Source organism: Pelecanus crispus, chromosome 2 (assembly GCF_030463565.1).
Source record: "Pelecanus crispus isolate bPelCri1 chromosome 2, bPelCri1.pri, whole genome shotgun sequence".
NCBI classification, from domain to species: Eukaryota; Metazoa; Chordata; class Aves; order Pelecaniformes; family Pelecanidae; genus Pelecanus; species Pelecanus crispus.
The window spans coordinates 81,192,968-81,214,239 of record NC_134644.1 but is presented as its reverse complement, the minus strand read 5'-3'; the positions used below and the strand labels follow the sequence as shown (position 1 = coordinate 81,214,239).

General features: G+C 40.0%; 1 protein-coding gene across 1 annotated transcript in view; it reads left to right on the top strand.

Moving 5' to 3' along the window:
• Positions 1–21,272, top strand: part of GMDS (GDP-mannose 4,6-dehydratase) — a 435,214-nt gene that overhangs the window by 370,043 nt on the left and 43,899 nt on the right.

The following is a 21,272-nucleotide window of genomic DNA, read 5'->3' as shown; positions in this document are numbered from 1 at the left end:
AGAGGTGGTTGAGGTCACTTACGGATCTGATTGCTGGTTTGCATTCAAAAGTGGGAGCATGTCTGAAGATCTGTCTCCCTTTCAGAAACTGTTTATTTTATTTTACAATGGGATTTTAAAAGTCAAGCAATATGTTAACAATACTGCTCGCATTTTGACTGTGTTTCCCACCGTGTTGTAACCTTTTCTTTTAAGCATGCTGTGCCAACTCAACTCTTGCAATGGTTTTAGAATGGCAGCACAGAACCGTAAATGACATGATTTATATGAAAATAAAAATGGCTTTTGCATACAGAGGATATGAGACAGAGGTGAGGTTTCCTTCAGCAAATCTGGAATTAAGGGCTAGACTCCTGTCTAATTCTCCAGCCTTCACAAGAGCTTGCCTGCCTTCAGCTGTTTGTATTTTATTTTATGGGTGAGTGGGTGCACAAGGGAAGATGACAGCCACAGAGTGTTCAGGTGTTTCATCTGAGAAGCCATGAGATGGTGTTAGTGTTGTTAAAAGCAGCTTCTGCTGAGTTTGGGTCAGCAGATGCCTTGGCATCAGCCTTTTCAGCATGAAGTCTTCCAGTCAGTGGTTTGCTGGGAGCGTAGCTGTCTCAAGCCTCGGTAAGCCATGGCACCTAATATCTTTTCCTGCTTGAAAGATGGTACTTCAAGCCACTGATTCTCAAAATCCTATGCCACCTCCTGCAAAATATGTATCAGTGTTACTTTGGTGCTTCTGAAGACGTTATCAGAGTGAATGCAGTTGTCCCTCTGAGGGACACACCAGAGCAGTGTGAAAGGGCCATATGGATCAGGTTAGGAGAAATGCATAAAGAGGTAGCCAGTTCTGAGGAAGCAGGAGGGTTTGGGGGTTTGTCTCCAGAAGCTTTTATTTCATGTTTTTCAAGCATTTCACAAAGTATTTCACAGTCCAAAAATGACAGTAGGTTTCTTTCACTTTCTTTTTTTATTTCTTTAGTTATTTGAAGTTTATTCCCATAGAAAACGTGGAATGTTTTAACTTTACCTGTGGAAAAAAAAGTCAAAAAGTATTCTGCTCAAAAAAAAAAAAAAAAAAAGAGAACAAAATTGACTTTTCAGTTTTTCTAAGGAAAGCCTAATTTGGGGAGCAGGAGGGTACTCTTTGGGGTAGTCAGTCTTTCTTTTAGATTGATCCTAGAAGTCTTCTGTCTCCCCCAAAAAATCCACAAGAAGTTTTTGTTCAGACTCGTATCTCTGTCCTTCACCATTTACTATTTCTCTCAAAGGGGCAAATGGTTGAAAGGAAGCAGAGGTTTGGAAGTGGTTGTTTAAAAAATAAATAAACCTTCACCTTTCCCCTCTATCACCTTTAGAGTCATCATTTGTAAATTAACAACTTTATGATGGAGGCATGAAGAGGTGGGACCTTTGTTATTGTTGCTGCCCTGTGATGATGATGATGATGAGTGCTTAACCACCTTCCATATCTTCATGTCTCATCTTTGTATTCCACTAAAAACCTGTAGCAATGATTCTGACTTTATCAGAACTTTAAAACATTTTACAATGTTAACTATTTTTTAATATCCTTAATACTTCCCTAGTGTTCAAGGAGAGCTTGTATGGTTGAGTTGCAGGGGAAATTGAGCCTTGTAGATCTAAACAACTTCTAAAAGTTTTTGTCGTTGTTGTTGCTGAATAAAACCCTAGATTATCTCTGTGGCATAAACTTCTACAGTACTTGTCATGAACCAGGAAATGGATCTTCTTGCCCATTTTGGAAGCTCCCTAAATTGTCTGATGTCCCAGCTGGATGGGTGAAAGAGGAGACTAATTATCTGCAGGGCAGGGGAGACTTAAACATTAAAGAGCTTTATGCCTAGGATCAGCTGGAATTTTTGCTCATTCCTCACATATAATGTCTGAGCTCACCAAAGCAGACAATATGAAAAATATTAACAGGATTCAAGAAGACATTAGTAATAGATTAAGAGTGCATGCCTCCCTTGCAAGACTTTTTTTTTCTGGATTTTTTTTTTCCTTTCAGCCAGAAAAGTCTAAAGGTGAGTAGGTGAAGTCAATTTTAATAATTCACAGACGATAATACATCTATTTCTCACTTGACAGAGCTAGTGTTTAAACTATTAGCATTGTCTGGCATAACATAAAACAGGATCAGTCACTCATCCCTTTGAAGCATGTAACCTGGCCTCATTTAAACTTCTTCCTTCCAGCTTTGCCAGTACATTTAATAGTCTTGGTAGAGCTCTCAGCTGACTTGTGACTTCAGACTTTATCTACCAGGTTGTGGTTAGGAATAGAGTGAGACAGCACCATTCCTCATCAGCTTTTTCTGTATGCAATGACACAGAAACATCAGTGCTACAGATAGCCATTGAAATTCAAAACAGACCACTTGACTGCTGAACAGAAATGAGTTTTTAAATCAGATTTTCTTTTTGGAACACTGTTCTGTAATTTTTGAAAACACTCTTTTTTTTCCCTTCCTCCGGATTGCTGAACTGGTACTACTTTGCAGTCATGCTTTGTATTGAATAGCTGTAAGGGGAAAGGTGGATTAACAATAATGAAAACAAAAAAATGTGTTTTAAAATAGGAAGCCTGCCTGGTTTTTTACAGTAATCTGTGACAAGTTCGTGTTTATAATTCACTACATCTGTTACCGAGTTTGTGCTTTGCAGACCTTAGTTTTACAAATTTCCAGATTGGGTGACTAGGAGTTGAATTGCTTTTGTTTTTATTTTTTCTTCTGTTTGACCCATAAAATACTACACTTCCACCTTCTGATTTAGAAAGCAAAAACATATACTAAAGCTTCTTTACAATAACAAAGACTTCTGACTAAAGCAATTGGCTCCCACTGTAGTTTTCCCTTAGATAACAGTTGTAAATTTCCAAACCTCTAATCTTTGGCAGCATTTCCCTCTTGATCCTAGTTTCTGTTTCCATGTGTTGGGGGAGATTAAAAAGTGGGTTATGAAGGTGAAATTGGAAACAGAGGAAATGTAAGGTTTTAGGAAGAGCTCAGGTGAGTGATAGGGCCAAGTTTGCTCTGTGCACTGTTTTCATAGCTATGAAACAAAGCCTACTGGGGCCGCCTCTTACACTGCAGTGTCACCACCGATCACATGTTGTGACATTCGCTCCTCACTCTAAACAATTCTTCTGTAGTGCTAATCCTATAAGGTTACCACAGTCTTTTATCCTGCACATAGTTGGCTGAAAGGACTTGCAGATGAGTATCCAAGGTAGTATTTAGGTGTTTTCCCTGACCTTTCTTTCTCTGCCTCCTCCCCAAGGTGCTCACTGGTATTATCTCTGTATTTCACATATTTGTTAGATGCCTTCTGGATAGCTTCTAGGCTTAAAATAAAGACCAAAATTAATCTTGACTGATGAAGTGAATCCCAAAAGAGTCAGACAGCTCAGGCACTGTGAACAAAAAGTTGGCATGATTAGAATCTGACTAGCCCTAAAGGTAAGGCACCCACCCCTATAATGATTCAATAGCTGTGTGGCATAATGAATGCAAGGGGAAGGTGGACACAGGAGTAAAAACAGAAACACAGGAAGGTGCATTATTCACAACAGTAGAGATTCGCAACAGTGAAGACTTAATGTGCATTTGAAGAACAGCCAAAGGGAGTTGGTGATGGATGACAGGCAGTTTGTGTGCTGGAAAGCTCTCAAGAAGTATTCTTATTTTTGCCTTCCAGTATTAGTGATCACAATTAGGTCTACGTTGGCTTAACTGCTGGATAGAGTTAAAAAAAAAAAAAAAGACGTGACTGACTTAATTAAGTTCTTAAATATGGCTTTGTGAAGGATTTCCCACTCCAGGCTAATGCCTGGAACAATTATCTTTGATACACTTGATAGCATAGCTTGCTGTGACTGAGAATACCCCAGATGCAAACATCTGCATGTAGCAGCTACTTCAGCTAGTTGATTTGCTTTCAGAGGAAGCAGGTGTCAGGGCCATGATTGCTGGGAGAAACCATCCACGTACGCAGGTATGTGGCAGTTGATGTACTTGCTGTTGTTTTTGTGAGGATCAGCATTATATGCCAGAGTTTATCAAACGGGCATTTTGTACATTGACATACAGTCAGTTGACTGGAAGGTTTAGATACACCACTGGGACAACACAGACAGCTGCCATTCACGTATCTGGGTATGACTTGAAAGGACTTTGAGCTGGGAGGGACCATTTAGAAATGTGACAAAGCGGTTGGAGTCACTGTTGCTTTTGGCTGGGACTGCCAAAGATTGTTCTATTTATGGTGGTAAGAGGAAAGGGTCTGCTGAAGGGATATGTGCAGTGGTCAGAGGAATGTAGTCAATAGCTCATTGTCCACACACCAATGAATGTCAGTGACTGCTAGAGACAGAAAGAGCTAAATGCATTAGATGTGAATACATCCTTGGTTTCTGTGTTACCTTTCCCCTTGTTACCAACCACTTTTTTTTCTGTAGAGCCTGAAGAAGTTGGTTTGTCCCTCAGGTCTTCCAGAGTCTTTTTTAACTGCCGAGAACTCAGCTTGACACTGTTTGCAGTTGTCCATGAGCAAAACTTCATGAGACATAGTATAGCAAGAATGCTGTGTGATGTGAAGGCTTTCTCAGGGATCCTGTGTAACCTGTCAAAGGCAGTTCAGATTGGCACGCTCCAGCAGATGTATCACATCTGTGTCTCTCTTCCAAAAAGGCATGAGTAGATTGCTGAGGCAGAGGAAGGAACTTTTTATCAAGGTCCTCAACAGGAAAATGTTCATTTTGGGTCAGGATTCAAAGTGAATGATTACCCAGTTAGAATTTTTTTAGTTTCCCTTTCACTCGTTGCTATCAACTGGCCAAATTTTGACCTTCTCATAATAAGTATCATCTAAACATTTACAGTGATCTCTGTAGAGATGCACTTTGAAGAAATGTATTCTGTTGATATAAATTATTTTAACATGGGCTTTAGATATTAGAGAGATTCCTGGATAAGTAAAGGGAGGGTTAGACTTTTCTGTAAGGATACCAATTTAAACTGTAATGCGAATGGGAAGAGATGACTTGACAATGTACTGGTGGAGGTAAACAGACTCATTTCTGTGGAAAGGGTGTTGACAAGCAGTGATTTTTGGGAAGCCTCCAGACAGAGTCCAGACACTGACTTTAGGGATTTAGGCAATAAAAAAAATGATTATTTAAAAAAAAAAAAGAGAAGAAAAGAAAAAAAATTTACATCAGCTGTGCCTGCAGTTTTTTCTTTTTTTCTTTTTTTCTTTTTTCACATACTCTTGTTCTATTAAACATTTCCAGAAACACTTGTACAGTTAAGCCTAGCACTGTGAAAAGGACTAATACCCTTTTTTGAAAGACTCTTCCTGTGTTGCTTTTGTGTCAAATCAAGTACATTTCAGCTGCAAGTTTAGGCTTCTTCAAAAAAAAGAACACATAGGGCCTCAAGCCTGATAGAACTCATGAGGACCTGAACTAAAATGATCTCACTGAATATCATGTTGGTAAGTGGCCTTGCATATTCACATGGCTTTAGGCATAGGTACAGAGATGGCTCCCTTGAAAATTAAGTTCCATGCACACTGACAAAAGCATCTGCTGATGTCCCAAATATGGTTTTGCTTTGGTTTGTTCTCATCCCCCAAATTCATTTTTATTTTCCCTAACAAGGTGATGCTTTGGGGAGGAGGAGCTTACAAGCATTCTGTTTTGTTGCTTCTTTTTTGCCCCCCTCTACAAAGCATCCCACTGATCGCTGCTGCAAAGAAAGCAAACAGATTATTCTTTTTGTACCCTCAGATCCCTTCTGAAAACTCTTTTGTTGTCTTCAAAAATCACTATACTAGTGATGTGCTATAACTTCTTGTGCATCCTGATGACCACTGTTGTTATTTGTTGTTGTCTCCTCGCACTGCCCTGTATCTCTATTTATTTGTGCTCTGTTTTATGTACTGAGGGCATGTGCATGCAACTTGACCTAATGAGTTAGGCTGAGTAAAGGAAACAATCCAGTCGCAAGAGTGTGAAATGCTTCGGTGCAGCAGAAGCAGGGTAAATTAGCTTATATAAAACCCTGTGTTTGTCACGGTAGCAGTATGGCTTTATGTTGTTAGCTAGTTCAGTAATGTGCAGCATGGCCTCGGGTTATGAAAATGTTGTGCAAGAAAATTTCTTTTGGTCCCGGATTGCAGCACAGCTAGAGCAGGAAGATCCTGGATGATGGCAGAGGGTTTTAGACACAAACTGTAATAATCACCATTATATCTTTGCTAAGATTTTAGAGAAACATATGTGGGAACCTATTTATTACATCTGTTAAGATTCAGACCCGTAAATGCAGACTTCCACCGGCGTGCAAAAGCTGAAGCAAGCATACCAAACCTAGTTCACTGGCTGGGTAACAAGACAGCTTTTCCATGCCCTGAGACCCAAGGAACTCATCCTCTTACTGGAAACTCCTTGGATACCATCTTTAAATGTTTTACAGTATTTTTATTAGTACTTTCCACTCTTTGGTGGATCAATGGAAGCCTGTTCTGAAATTTTAGGCCCTTCTTTATTTGCATTAGAGTTTCAAATTAATGGTCTGCGACTGTAAACTCACGAATTTGTACTGACACATTTTTTTAAATATAAAGCTCTCATGTGCCTGCAGTTAAAGGAAGATCCAAAGAAAATGAGAATATCTGGCATATAGCCATGGTCTCCACTATCAGCTCATTAGCCAATTTTACAAATTTAATCTTCATGCGGAAAAAATGTTATGACGTAGTGGTTTGTTGGCTGTATCATACAAGTGTTATACTGGTAACTGTGTTACTATAAATTTCAAACCAGTGCACATTTTCAGCAGTTGCAAGGTATCTTCACAAACATTCCTGGTGGCGTACTTTAAAAAGACGTTATTTTATGTTCAAAACAACTAAAACATTGTAGGAGGTAAATGTGGTTTCATCTAGCCCTTATATGGATTATATGGCACCTGTCTTTTTCTTCTTTCAAAAAGATGCAGTTAGTATCTAATAGACCCAAATAGACCTATCTTGTAGTTTTAGAAAACTCAGGGTTAGGGATCAGATGGTTTAATGTTACTGATTTGCTGTGTCCCCTTGGGTGAGTTATACATACTTTGTGACACTAGAGACTCAGAAAGTTTTGTGTAGAGAGTTTGGGAACTCATTTTCATTTACACTGTGACCTTCTTATACTTCTTCTACATTAAAATGGGCTTTACAGGGGAAGTTTATTATTATTAAACTACTTGAGCAGTCTTAGGTATCAGCTTAATTCTGCTACTGGCACATGTCATGTGGAGAGTGTACAGTATTTTTGCAGGGCTGAGGCTTGGCTCCTGTCCTATTTCTTCTCACCATGTTCTTGTGCACAGAGTGACTATACCTCTCTATTGAGATACATTGTCTTCATATTTTATTATTCTCCCTAGCCTTCCACTTACATCTCTGTATTGTGATCATCTAATCACCCACCTTCCTATATCATCATTAGTCATTCCAGTATTTTCCTTCCTCTTTCCCCAGAATTGTATGTTATCACTCAGTTCTGCCTTTTCAAATGTATTTAGGCATTGTATTTTTACTCAGTTACATCTCTTCAGAGCTAAAATACTTCTGTTTTACTTAATGCTTTTTCTTTCCAAAAGAAATATGAGACTCTTGCCCCAGAACACAAATTCCCCACTCCCGTTACTCCCCAGCGCTTACTGCTGCTCTCTGCTTTTGCTGCCCAGCTAGCTGAACACGCAAGTGTCTTCTCGATCTTTCTGCAGAAACAGAACTTTAGGCTTTATTCTAGGAGATGCCTTTTTAAAAGATCCCGAAGAATCCCAAGCTGTGCTCAGCCAGAACAAAAGCAAAAAAGCACATGCCTGGAAGTACTCTACAGGCAAAAAAAGGGGAGAGATTCCAACTTTTTGATCTCTTTTCCCCCAGATATTGGTAAGTAAGTGAAACAGAACTTGATTTGGTGTTCATTCTTGATGAGATGCATGTGCCGTGCACATACATGTGCTTTCGCTCTCTTTCTTCTCTGTTTAAATCCCTTTTAAACAGTCCTCGGTGACTGCTGGGAGTTGTAATCCATGTGCAACTCTGTCATGAGGCAAACACCAGCTGGAGGAACGGCTCTACAGAGTGGTCTGCAACCAGTTGAGTTGCTGAAGAGTCATAAAAGAGGGAAAAAGGGGTTCACGAGAACTCAGCCCGTGCCTTTTGGAAAGTGTTTCTTACACTCTCTTAAGAGCTACAAAGTGTGTATCTTGTACAGTTTCTTATGCTTAGCCAGGGACAAGATTACAAAACAGAAAATGACAGAACTTCACAGCCAAATTGGTACTTTCTCAGATTTGTTTGACAAGGTATTTCACACAGCTTCAGAGTAGACTGAAAGTACCTATAAAAATCTGCTGTTTACTACATAGAAAGACAGACGAAATCTTTTGCTTTTTGTTGAAGGAAACTTTTTCTCCCCTGCCAGAATCACCAACAATGTGAATATTCTACTTGTTTCTCTGCTTCTGATATGTTACCCATCTCTAAAGTCCCTGTCGGGGTGTATTTGCAGAAGGTTATCTGAAGAAGCACAGATGTCTGGAAGTTTACAATTCTTTTAATTAAATAATGTGTTAGGGTATATTTATAGCTTTGCTGATTCAGAGCCATAGGTTAACAACTCCTGTACTCCAATACTATTGAGTAATTGCCCAGAGCACTATCCTAACACTTCTGTAAAACAAAGCGCTAGGGACTGTTAGTGTAGAAAACTGTAGAATTTTATAAGGGAATTTTAATAGGGAGCACTATTAAAAATAAATACCTCTCTTTATGTGTATTGGCTAATGAGTGGAACACTAAAAAAGATGCTAAGCAGCAACAGCTTCAGCAATAGAAAAGATAAATGACAACAGATAATTATGAGTGGTATAATTATCATCGTTGTTTTTACTGATTTTTCCTGCCTGGTTTCCTTGGTGTTATGCTCAAAAATAACAAAGTAATTGGTATCTATGTTATAGCAGAACAGATCTAGGGAATATTTGATGATGCTATGAGTTATAACCTGGCTACAAGGATATTTGGACTTTGGCATCTCTGAATTAAGTACATCCCATTATTTACCCTTCCTGCTTGTAATCTTTTGCCAAAGCAGTGCACTAAAAGGTTAGTGAAATGAGAACTTTGGGAACTATTGTTAGTGGAGAATGAGAAGGTGGCCTTACAAATGGTGTATGTCCACTTAGAAAAATATGTTGAATCGACATGGTTGTAAGTTGTGGACTGTGAAACAAATCTCTTAACACTTTACATACACCACAAATGGAGCCACTGGTTCTTGAGAAGAAATTAATTTTAATGTAATGTGGTGCTGGCACCTGTTGTAGACCATCTTGCAGCATACAGAGACCAAAGAGGTAAAGTATGGAAATGATCACAGTCAGGTGGAGGCTGAAATCCTTCAGTGGAGCCCAGGTTTACTTTGCCTGGTGTTTTTTCACAAAAGGGATCCTGCTGCCTGGAGAGTGAACACTCCCAACAAAATGCTTTATGCCCCTCAGTGAGGGTTTTCAGCGGGGTGACTGCAAGGGGAGGGAATGGGAATCCCACCCATATCTGGGCAGCATAAGAAAGGGAACTGCAGTTACAATGTCTTTTCTTTTGTTAAGGTAATTAGAAGAACGGCTCACACACACACACAGAGTCCTGTCCTGTCAGTCTGTAAACCTTTGCCTCTTACCCTCTGCCTTTTTCTGATGAAATGCTGCAATTAGAAGGCTTATGAATATCGCTGTACAGCTGCTCTGAAGTGTTGGGTTAAAGAGTGAGTTTATAAAGCTTTCCCCTTCTGTGTGACTGCAGGAGTGCTATAGCTGCATTGCCATTCAGATGCTTTCACTTACTTGCTGTGACCAATCAAAAGCCAGATTTGAAGCAAAAACAGTGAGTGATACTGTGCTTGATTCAGTCCCAAACTCAGTCCCACATTAATAGCTGACAGTAATCATCCTTATTAGAGTAGAGGCTTAGAGGGACACTGGACCTCAGAGCTGCAGACAGATCCCTGGGATCTTGAGTCCTGCTTCAGGGTGGAATTTGTGAGTGAGGCATCCCCTCCAGGGTTACTCACAGAGGAAGGAAGGGGTGGCTGGTGTCTTGGCCCTTAGGGTTGAAATGCTTGCCAGCAAAGCTGGAGCACTATGAAAAGGTCTGCAGTTCAGCAGGGTTGTGGTATAAATACTCCCCCACAGCCAGGATCAGTGGAAAGACAGACACTGAGTGAAGGCTTGCTTTAGCTGTAAATTTTCATCCTTTGGAAAACAAGTATTTTATTTCACCAGTCTTACCCTATTCAAAGGTTCATAATACCAGTGTGTCAGAAGTGACCTTGATTTTCCAAATCAGCTAATACTGACTGACTGGCATTGTTGACATGATAAAGGAAAGCAGTATATTTACTGTAAGTAGCCTTGCCCAAACATGACTGTCTTCAGTAGTGACTAAGGTGGCAACTAGGTGGTGTTTTCTGTTGATTGCCTTATTCAGTTTCTTTCAGGTAAAATGCTGGTGTTTTGTTTGGGAGTGCTATGAGCCGAGAATAACAAATTCTACTTAGGTGACATGGACTAGTACAAGTTCAAAATCACGCATGTATTCAGTAACAATTCTGACCTTGGGCTGGAGAAATGTGACATCAGTGCAGACAAGCAGAAGAGTCACTGTACAGTTTCAGAGTTAAATTGGTTGAAGTTTTTCAGTGTCCAAGTTACTTGCATTTTGAGGTGAAAGGGATAACATTTCTCCAAAATAAAAATGTTCTTTGGGAAAGCAAAACAGTAATTATTGCTTCAGCAAGATTTTCAACTTAAGAAGCTTTTTGTGACTTTAAAGTTCTCTGTGTACTCAGTCCTACACTCTTGATATAGGATTGCTGTAACACAACATACATTATGCTTGGCTTCTTAAAAAAGCTTTTATTAAGTTACTGTGCTCTTTGCAACCTTGGAAACTTTTTAATCCTTACTTTACATTTGTGAGTTCACAGCTACCTCCATGTGCGATGCAAACATTGGCCGTAAAATGAGCAAGTAAAACACCTCCTTGCAATTAAGAAAGGAGGTGGTTTCCTCAGTGGAAATAATCTGCATTGGCCATAGAAAGAACTACAATTCAATTCAAGCATCTCATTTAACACTTCAGATTGTCTTTGCATATATGGGCTAGAGTCCAACAGTGTTAGGAAATCCTTGGTGGATAGTAATCTGGAACACAAAAAGCAGCAGTCATACTTCAACACAATTGACAGCGTCTACTTACTAGCAGTCTTCGCACTAAATTATCATGGAGATGCAATTAACTGTCTTTCACTGAGAGGGTGGGTCCTTCCAGATCTAGGAGAAGAGGTCACAGATGGGGCAGTGTGGCTATGTGGTTAAGCATAATTTGACTTGCTCAGAAAGAGGTCCAGGCTCCAGGCTTTTAGCCTCAACACATGCAAAGTCAGACAGTAAGAAATGCCATTTACCACCAGCCCACCACATCTGCCACCAGGCGTGACCCATCTAGACTGCAAATTCAGGCTTTTTTTTTTCTTTCTTCCTGTGTTTTCTGTCAAGCAAGTAACTTTGACTTGCATCTCTGACTCACCCTGAGGAAAGGGACACAATCAAGTGGGCAGTCTTTAGTCTTGTTGACTCTGTGGAGGGGAAATAGATTATAATCTTTGCTCCAGGTATTTGTTGTACTGAATGCCCTCTATGGGCTCCCAAGTATTTTATTATGCATTTCGTGGAGCTTCTCAAGCTAAAAGCTCCAAAGTACAAAGGAGTTTCATTATCAAAGCTGTGATTGGTGGCATGTCCAAAATGTGAAATAATCAAGTTAATAATTTGTTTACTTGTCTGGGACAAAGCAAATAGAGAGTGTCATTTCTTGTTGAGAAAACACACTTTCTTGGCAGAGCTTAACATAGATGTTTCCAGCAGAATCTTCTCTCTTTTGAGTCTGTCTAGTGTAGGAAGAGTAGCGTTGGCTTCCCAGTTCAGTTTGAGATTTGACAATGCCCAAGGGAAGGGATGCGTCAGTTTTAAGGAATCCCCCACGCCCCATAAAACTTGGAAATTTTACATGTATAACATCATGTCTGCCTTGAGGAGGCAAAATGCTGTTATCAGGATTAACCTTGAGCTAGTTTTCTGTATTATTTTCAGATGGGCATGTTTGACTCAAAAGTCAGCCTGACTACCACTCTGTATCAATTCTCAATATTATACAGACAGCAGCATTTAAGTATCACCTTATGTATAAATAAGCAAGGTACAATCAAGTTTTGAAGAGATTCGAGGATCTTTAGCTGGTATTAATTGCTGTACCTTTTGTGACTTGTTTTTCAGTGCAGTTTTAAAGGCAGGCATAAGGATTTGGGATAGTTTTGTTGACACAGCCCATTCACAGCTTCTCTTCCTGGAAAATATCCACAGGCTGAGCAAGCTTCGTGAACCTTGTCATTAAACACTTTATGCCTCCTCCCAGTTGCACAAATGTTAGAGGGTCACTTGGTTGTATTGGATGTTCTCTCCTTGCGTGAATTTAGACATCAATTTCTTCCGTATTTATTATAATTTTTTCCCCTTTGTGTATGACACAGAGGAATCAGGTTAGTATATCTGTGATCCAGAGTAGCTATGGGATGATAGAGATTGCCACGGCTACAGAGACTTAGCCATTTCCTTTTCGCACATTCTGAAGTGGGTTCTGAGCATGGAAATTGGGAGCTCAGTCTGTCCCTCACTTATTCAGTATGTTGTATCGCATCCACCTTGTCCTTCATTTCCTGCAAGTACTTGTCTTGAAGTCCAGGCCTGCAGAGATGCATGTTGAGCTGCACCCTCCCACTGCATGTTCTGACTTCTCCCTGGGGCAAGGCAAGCCCAGGGAAGTGGCAGTCAAAGCAGTGACACAAAGTCCCAAGCAGGCGTCACGCAGAGTCTCAGTGAAGTTGCAGTGCCCCTATTCTATGGAGACAATGTTTTTCCAATGCTGTATTGAGCACCAAGAAGAACTAGCAAAAAGAGAAGGTTGTTGTTGGTCTCAAGAGAGGGAAGAACAGAGAGAAATAGGGTTTGTGCATGGGTGGGTTAATGGAAAGAGCTGGAATAGCTTTACATCCACCCCTGTCCATCAAAAGCCATGGGAGACTGAGTGGCACAGGCACTGTAGACTTGCAGAGGTTAAAAGTGGTTTTGAGGGCAAGGAGAAGAGCAGTATAGCTATTATTTGATTCTGGAGGAACATATTCTCAGCATCCCTAGATGTAGAAAATTCCTTGAAAAATCCCAGCAGATTAATATTTTCCTGTCTGGTGAATCTGGCACAAAAACTAAGATCTGGGATTAGGATCAGTTTTAAAATTTTACAGATCATGAGAAATCAAACCGTAGGAATGTTACTAATTCATTTCATGAGGTGTTCATCTCTGCACTGCCAGGAGAATAACTGCTATATTTAACTAAGCAACAGCTTTTCAGCCAAAAACAGCGGATAGCCCTAACTCATTAGTTAGCTAGGCTTCATTTCTCACTCCCACTCCCTTCCATCATATCTCTGGTGGCGCAAAGCCCATTGTAAAATTGAAAGTTGCCTTTCATATGGCTAGGCTGCACTGAAGGAGCAGCATAAAATGCCTTTCACGCATTCCACTTTTGTCACTAACTTTTATTTAAGGGATAGACAATTTCCATCCCTGCTGGCCCTTGCTGCTTTAATCTAATTATTTCTCTAAATGTGCTAATAGTCTCAGATTTCCAGTGTTCGGGATGAAATAAATTAAGTCATCAATGTAAAATGGTGGTGTTTGAGGGGTATCCATCCGCATTTTCAGCCTGGAGGGAAGTTGTGTTCAAGGGGCAACACGAACCTCAAGAACAAAAGTTAAGGCTATCCTTTTCTTGAATTGCAGTGTGCTGATAAATCCAGATCTGACTGAGGCAGACTGTGAGGGCTCGCTGTGTTTAATACACCTCCAGCCTTCAGAAGGTGCAACCAAATCTGCCTGCTTCTGAGTGCCATGCTTGCATTCAGTTTCCCTGTATGTAAGCCAATCATCTTTTTTGTACCTTTGCCGGGATTTTCAATACAACGTGGCCTTTCTCCTTGGCAGCTTCACTTTATCACTTGAAGAATGAGAATCTTAAAGAAACCCCATGAAAAGCTGTGTAAAGAGATGACTTCATAGACTAACTTGGCAGTACTTCTCTACATGAGCAGCCTTGCTGAGTTCAAAGTAGGTTGTGGGCATCCCAAAGGATGGAAGAGCTGTAAGGTTTGTAAGGGGCAAGGTTGATTAGAAGTGAGACTTACAGCTAAAGGGTCCCTTTTCCCGGCACCATGGCTGGCTTCAGGTGGTAACATGAACAAACTGAAAAATTACGAGTAGCGAAGTTTTGTCATCGTTGTTCATCTTTGCAGAGTAATGGAGAAAATATGTAGTATGACAAGATGGAAGAAAACAGATCCAACCAATGGATGGGGGAAAGACATCTCTGCTGGTGCTCATCACAGAAAGCCATATTAGTCAAGGAGCTGCTCAGGTTACACCCTAAGAAGGTCTGTCTACAAATGGCCTGAGGGATTAGAATCATAGAATCATTCAGGTTGGAAACGACTCTTAAGATCATCAAGTCCAACCATTAACCTAATACTACTAAGTCCACCACTAAACCATGTCCTTAAGTGACACTTCTACGCATCATTTAAATACCTCCAGGGATGGTGGGCTCAACCACTTCCCTGGGCAGCCTGTTCCAGTGTTTGATAACCCTTTCAGTGAAGAAAAGTAATCTACATTAGGCCAAGTTTAGATTTCAGAGCCTCACAGAAAATGAGCTCATAGACATATAAATTTTGTTGAAAATACGAATCGGCAGGACTTCTTAGAATTAGGAGTTTTTATGAGTGGTGAGGATCACTGTGAAAACCCAGGTTTCGTTCTTAGATATGTTCCCAGCAGCAGACTTTGGTGTCTGCTTAAGCCAACATATATCCATTGAAGTGAACATACTGTTGCCAGGATGAAATGGTTGAATAGAATGATGCTTCACTTAGTGCCTGAGCTCAGGGAAACATCTAAAGAAAGTGGGAGCACAGTGACCAGCTGCTAAGAAACCATTTCAATAGACTGATAGGCTTGGGCTTGAGGTTCCCCTCCTTTGCTTTTCTTGTTTTATACCAGTGCATCTGATGCTGTTCATTTTAAATGTTCTCAGACTATGTGGCTACTCCTTAACAGAAGTATATTATGCATATGTAGGTATTTCACCTACCCAAAAAATTTTGCTGATTTTTTTCACAGAAGTGCTTCATGTGCACATGTTCCCCCAAGGAATTCTAGTTGCATTGCATATTGTAAAGTCAGAGGAAACTCAGCTGTTTTATAGACTTGGATTGCATTTGTTGGTGTTAAAGAGCAATTGTTTGCCATAACCTCTTTGCTCTTTCATCTGTACCTTTCCACAGTATTTCCTTTTTTTGTGTGTCCTTCACAACTTTTCTACCTTTGCTGATCCTAGCATAGAAGTACTCTTGCTGTATGCTGTTTCTCTTTCTAGCAGGTATGCTGGCATGGTTTCTTTGGCTTACTACTTTACAGGTCTGCAACTTGGTCTTGGAATTTCAGGCACTTAAAGGCTTTAAATTCTCTGCTTCCACCTCATTTGTATCCACCTAAAACAGGGTATGATCAAACTCCACCCACTTACATCTCACTTTTCTGACTCACTCGTATATATTTATACCTGAGTTTTTCAGTAGATTTAAAATAACAGCTTTTATTTATGGACATCCCATCCTTCCCTTTTTCTGTGCCAAAATGATGCAATAGTAAGAATTGGCAGGTTTAGCATTTCCCTTGTATGAAGGTTCCTGTTTTGTTTGTATCTTCTAAGCACCAGTGTACATGCGTTGTACAGATCCATTTAGTTTTCATGGGAAATTAATTTGCTCTGGTAATCGGCAGATGTCACACAAATTTGAAGTACAAACCCTTCACTGCTGACAACTATACATGCATAGGCATGTGTGACTATATGTTTATACTCCTAATGAGTTATCATTTCCTAGCAGAGGCGTTTTATTCTTTTTTTCAGGAGCATTATTATTGCTTTGCTCTGGAGTAAGCAAGAGCTGATCAGGTCCCACTAAATCTTCTATTGGTCACAGTCCACAGGAGTGTTTGTTTATGATCCACAAAATTTGGATCACTTTCTCTTGTCTTTTCCCTTACTAAATATGTCTGCCCAGGCTAATATAAACTTAAAGAGGATCATCAAGTGAGCCACATTTACCGATATGATTGTCCCCATGGGGAAATTTGGTAAATGTTGCAATGCCTCAAGAAATGCTGAACAAGCTAGTCACCAAGTAAAATCTTCAAGGTCTGTCCTGCATACTTCAGGCAAAGTTGCTCGATGATTCCACAAAAATGTGGTCTGTTGCCATAGGTCTCTGAGCCTTTCAGGTTTTATGACAGTCTTGGCACGGTTCATATGAGGTGGAGGAACAAACAATACTGGTGAGAGCGGCTGGGATCGGCCAGGTGGGAGTCACAGCTCTGCAGCAGGAGTGGAGCCCAGCGTTCCCTGCGGGAGGGAGCCAGAGATCTCCAAGAGTGGTTGTGTCCATCGAGTTGCAGGGGAGCAGGGGGCAGCTGCTGAAGTCAAATTTCATATCTGCTTGGGCTCAAATTTACTAGTGTTTTCCCACCCAGGGACTATTTCCTCTCTGCAAAAGTTTTCTTACATATTAAATTTATAAATGTGTATAAACACAATATGTGTATCCGTAGAGGGAGAGAAAGATATAAATATATACATATGTGTGTGTGCGCCTATATATGTAAATATATGTATGTATAATACACACAAAACTTAAGTATACATTAACCAAGATAAGCTGTGTTTGCCAGTGCTTTAATCTCAGTGGGAGACTGTTATTGCTGGAGTCAGACTCTTGAGCACCAGCTGAGGATAGGAAACGAGATTCTGGCATGCAGGGTGTGGGAGGAATATCTCTTTGTCTACCCCCCCTTATTTTGTTTCAGAGTACATACACAAATAACATTCACATGGGGCCACGAGTGATGTAATGCATGCAACTGACTCCAAAAGAAGCTTTTCTTGTGAGCATCGCCCCTTCAGAGCATGTATCACTTTATACTACTATTAAATAAGATGTTGTCATGCCACAAGGTAATATGAATCATTTCAGAATGCAGTTTTTTTCTGTGAGAAGTTGGAAACCTATTCATATTTATATCATCCCTATTTGTTTAAATACAGAAGAGGATATATTTGTCTGTATAAGATTGTATATGGCTGTATATGTGCATATAGACAGAGAGGCATGAGACAAATGTCTTCTGGCTTGCCAGATTTTTGTGTTTTAATCTGTTTTCATTGCCTTTGCCTTTCATTTAGAATACTGGGAGCCTTGTGGCACATAGATGCTGCTGTCTGTAGCTTGATCATCAGGTTAATGCTGTGATTTCCTGTCTCAGGAGTCTGTGGCTGCAGGGCACCCAAAGCACTGTAAAGCCTGTTTTCTTGCAAAGATGTTTGTGTTCCAGCACAATCCACACAGCATAGACCCATTTCTAGTTGTTTAAATTAAATACTACAAAGGCAAAATTTGCCTAAATTGCCAATGCACTGGGTGGGAAGTCGAATAATGGAAAAATGGCAAATTTCTTCAGGCCCCAGGGGAAATACGAAGCCAGTGTTTGGAAAGTAATCACAAAACTGCAGCATATATTATTAAAAAAAATATTTAAAAATAAAGTCTTATAAGGTTTGTTCACATTGGCCCAAGAAACAGTGGTTCACGTTTTCCCTCTGGCTCATGGAGGGTCACTGGGAGAAGGCCGTGTATGAAGTGCAACTGTGCTGAAGAAAACAGTTACATCAGTGTGAAACGGGGTATGTGCAATCAGATTCAGAGCCAGCATGAAAACCTTCTTAGCAAGGGCTGTTTTAACACACATGGAAGGTATTAGCACAGTCCCTCCCCAGATAGCACAGATAGTGTCAGAAAAAAACTGGCTTTCCTGGATCAAGTATAGATTGCCAGGGCTTAAATTGCATGATAATGAGCCTGTATTACTGCTATTTATTTTAAGTACCGGCAATGTATTTGGCACCACACAAGTAAAGAATGTCTTCATCCTAAAGAACTTGTGGTATGAAAGCAGACAAAGGTAATGTGACATATGGAGGGGCATACAGGAAGTATTGTAGTCAAATGTGAATTATTTTCCTTTATGGTAAAATGACACTCTGTGTGAATAAATTCACTATGGCCCCAATAGGCCTCAGCTCCCAATAATCTAATCCTATAATATATTCTAATTGGTTTGAAACTACAAATGCAGTATTTTAACACCCCCCCCCGCCCCCCCCCCAAAAAAAAAAAAAAAACCAAAAAAGCCTTGGAAGGGGCTGGATGTTGGAAGCAACCTTAAAAGACTCTGCCTCAGACTGATCAACCTAAAGAAAAAAAAAATCCAACCGATTCTTTTAATTTCTTTTCTACAATTTTCAGCAATTCAAATAACAGGTCTCCATTATCTTTGATTTCCAATTAATTGAATCATTATAAAAAGTACTGGAAACCATAAGGCCCCAAGGATCCTCATGACTTACGCAGTTTGCTGCTAGAAAGCAGCTTGTACTTGGATTTCACTCTCTTTCCTTTGCAACGTACTCTTCCTAATTGCAGGTGGAGTTCGAGCTGGTTTTAACACACAAGCAGCCTTGTTATTTCCATTTCTACTGCAATTTAAAAATGAAACCTAGCTTTACAGGACCCTGTGAACTTCTCTGTCAGATGAGTGGAAACCTTGTCATTATCTCCAATGGGCATGGGAAGGGATCTTCAACGCTCAACACATTACTTTCTTTTCAGCTTAGAAGTGTGTCTCAAGTCTGCATGGTATACCTATAATGAGAGCAAAGTGAGACAGTTGTTTGAAAGGAAGTGATGGTGGCAAGACAAGATCTGTGAAGTGCTGCCTGTTTGTACGCTGCTCTGGAAGATGGGGTGCATGAGCGGTGTTTGCAGCTCCTTGGGCTCGGCTGGGAGCCAAATCCAGTGGGCTGTTCCCGAGAATCACACCCTGGTGTCAATTGTCTGCATAGAAAGGATAGTTGTGGGCAAGAGCTGGGCTTTTGTACTGTTTTGTTGACTGAGCTTTCTACCCTGCATAGGAATGTTCTCCATCCAGAAAAGAAAAAAAAAAATAAAAAACCCAACCTGTCTCTTTTTGCCAGAATCTGTTTTTTGGTTGACTAAGTGGCATCCTGACTCATTTGTGATTAGGGGAGGGTGTAGGTTGGAAGAGGATTTACTGAAGTTGTATTATCTTAAAGTAGATCTATGCAAAGAAATATTTAAGTAATACTTTGCCTTTGTATAGAGTTTCAAACTACAAACTAGTTTCAAATGAGGTTTTGCAAAAGTTGCTTCAGTATTTTCAGAGTGATGGGATAGGCGGCATATTTGTTGAATCTGAAGAGCATTAGATGGGATTAGCTCAACATTCAAGGCCAGAAAGCCACTTGATACCAACTTGGGAGGAAAGGCTCAGAGTTCAAAGTGATCTTGACTATTGGAGAAATGGTCTGACATGAATAGGGTATGATTCAACGAGAACTCATGCAGAGTACTGTACTTAAGGAGGAGATAATAAAATCTGCAAGTATAAGATAAAAAACAAGAGCTAAAAAGCCATTTTCCAGAAAAGACTTTAGGGAGATCATAGGGGATTGCCATCCAAAACTTGTCAGTGTTGTTACAGTATTGTGGAAAAGCAGATATCCTACTGGAACTGATGAACAAGAACATTGTGTCTAAAATGTGAAGTGATACTTCTACTCAGTACTGGCAAGGGTCAGGATGGTGTCTGGTTTTGCGCACCACATTGCAGAAGGACGTAGCTTGACTGACTCAGGGAAAAGCAACAAAAAAGATTGAAAGTTTAGAAAAAATAAGTTTTAAAGAAAGGTGTGATTACTGATTTGTTTAGTACAGAGAGGAGGCATGGTAAGTGTTTCAATAGGTAGAAGAATGCTATAAAGAGGAAGGGAGTAGGCTATTCTCTGGATTGACTGAACAGGACAAAAAATTGCCTAAATTGCAGCAAATATGGTTTAAGTTAGATATGAAAAAAAATGTTTCCCACTGCAAAGTTTCCTGGGAAGTTAAGGGAACTGAACCTAGATCTCCCATGTCTTTTGATATGTCTTGTAACTGCTTAGCTGTTGCCCAAAATCTGAATATTGCCTCTTGTGGCCACAGCAACTGATATCAGCTGGTTTCAAGTTGGTCAGCACATGCCCATGGTGCATATGAGCCATAGGGCGTGAGGGCCCTTGCATTTAGGCACTTACCTATCTTAAGATGGAGTTTCATTGTGAATTGGACCTGCTCCAGACCACAGAAGGGTAACTGGGCTCATACATACCCACACTGGCCTGGTTGAATTTAGGACACTGGAAAACAGACATCCTGAATCACTGCTTGAGGTATTATTGCCTATAACAAACAGTCTGAATCTTGTCTTCAACAGAGGCAGCAAAGCAACCAAACAGTGAGGTAACTGTAAAGCCATACTATTACTTAATATTGTTATGCTTCTGAATTGCCTGGGAGAGGTAATCAGAAACTGAGATACTAGTAATGCAGCAGTACTGCAAGACAGAGTCATAAGTAATAATGTATTTGTGCACAAGCTGTTTGCTTTGCACTTCTTTTCATATATTGGGAAGATTTGGATCAACAACTCTTGTTTTTTGAAGTCCTTTTTGTTACCATAGTATGTTATTTTTCTCATAATACAGTCCAGATGTATATTAAGTAAATTACCAAGATGTCACTAGAACTTTAGGGGAAATACATTTACAGCTAAAACAAGAAGTAATCTAGTTTGGAAAACCAAAATCTGTTCCCCAAATATGACAAACTGTAGGCCAGTTAAGGTAAACTTTTTCCACCCATTCCCCCCGCCCTTTTTTTTTCCCTAAGAGTGACAGAATATGAATTAAGAAGCACAAAGCTCTTAGGCACTTTAGATTAAAGCTAAAACATAGCAATGATAACTTGATGATTGAATGACGTCTGCCAAACTTCCTCAGGGACTTCAATAATATGAGGGTAATAGATCATTAGAAGTGTTGAACACTGTGTCTGACATGTTTAAATTTATGTATC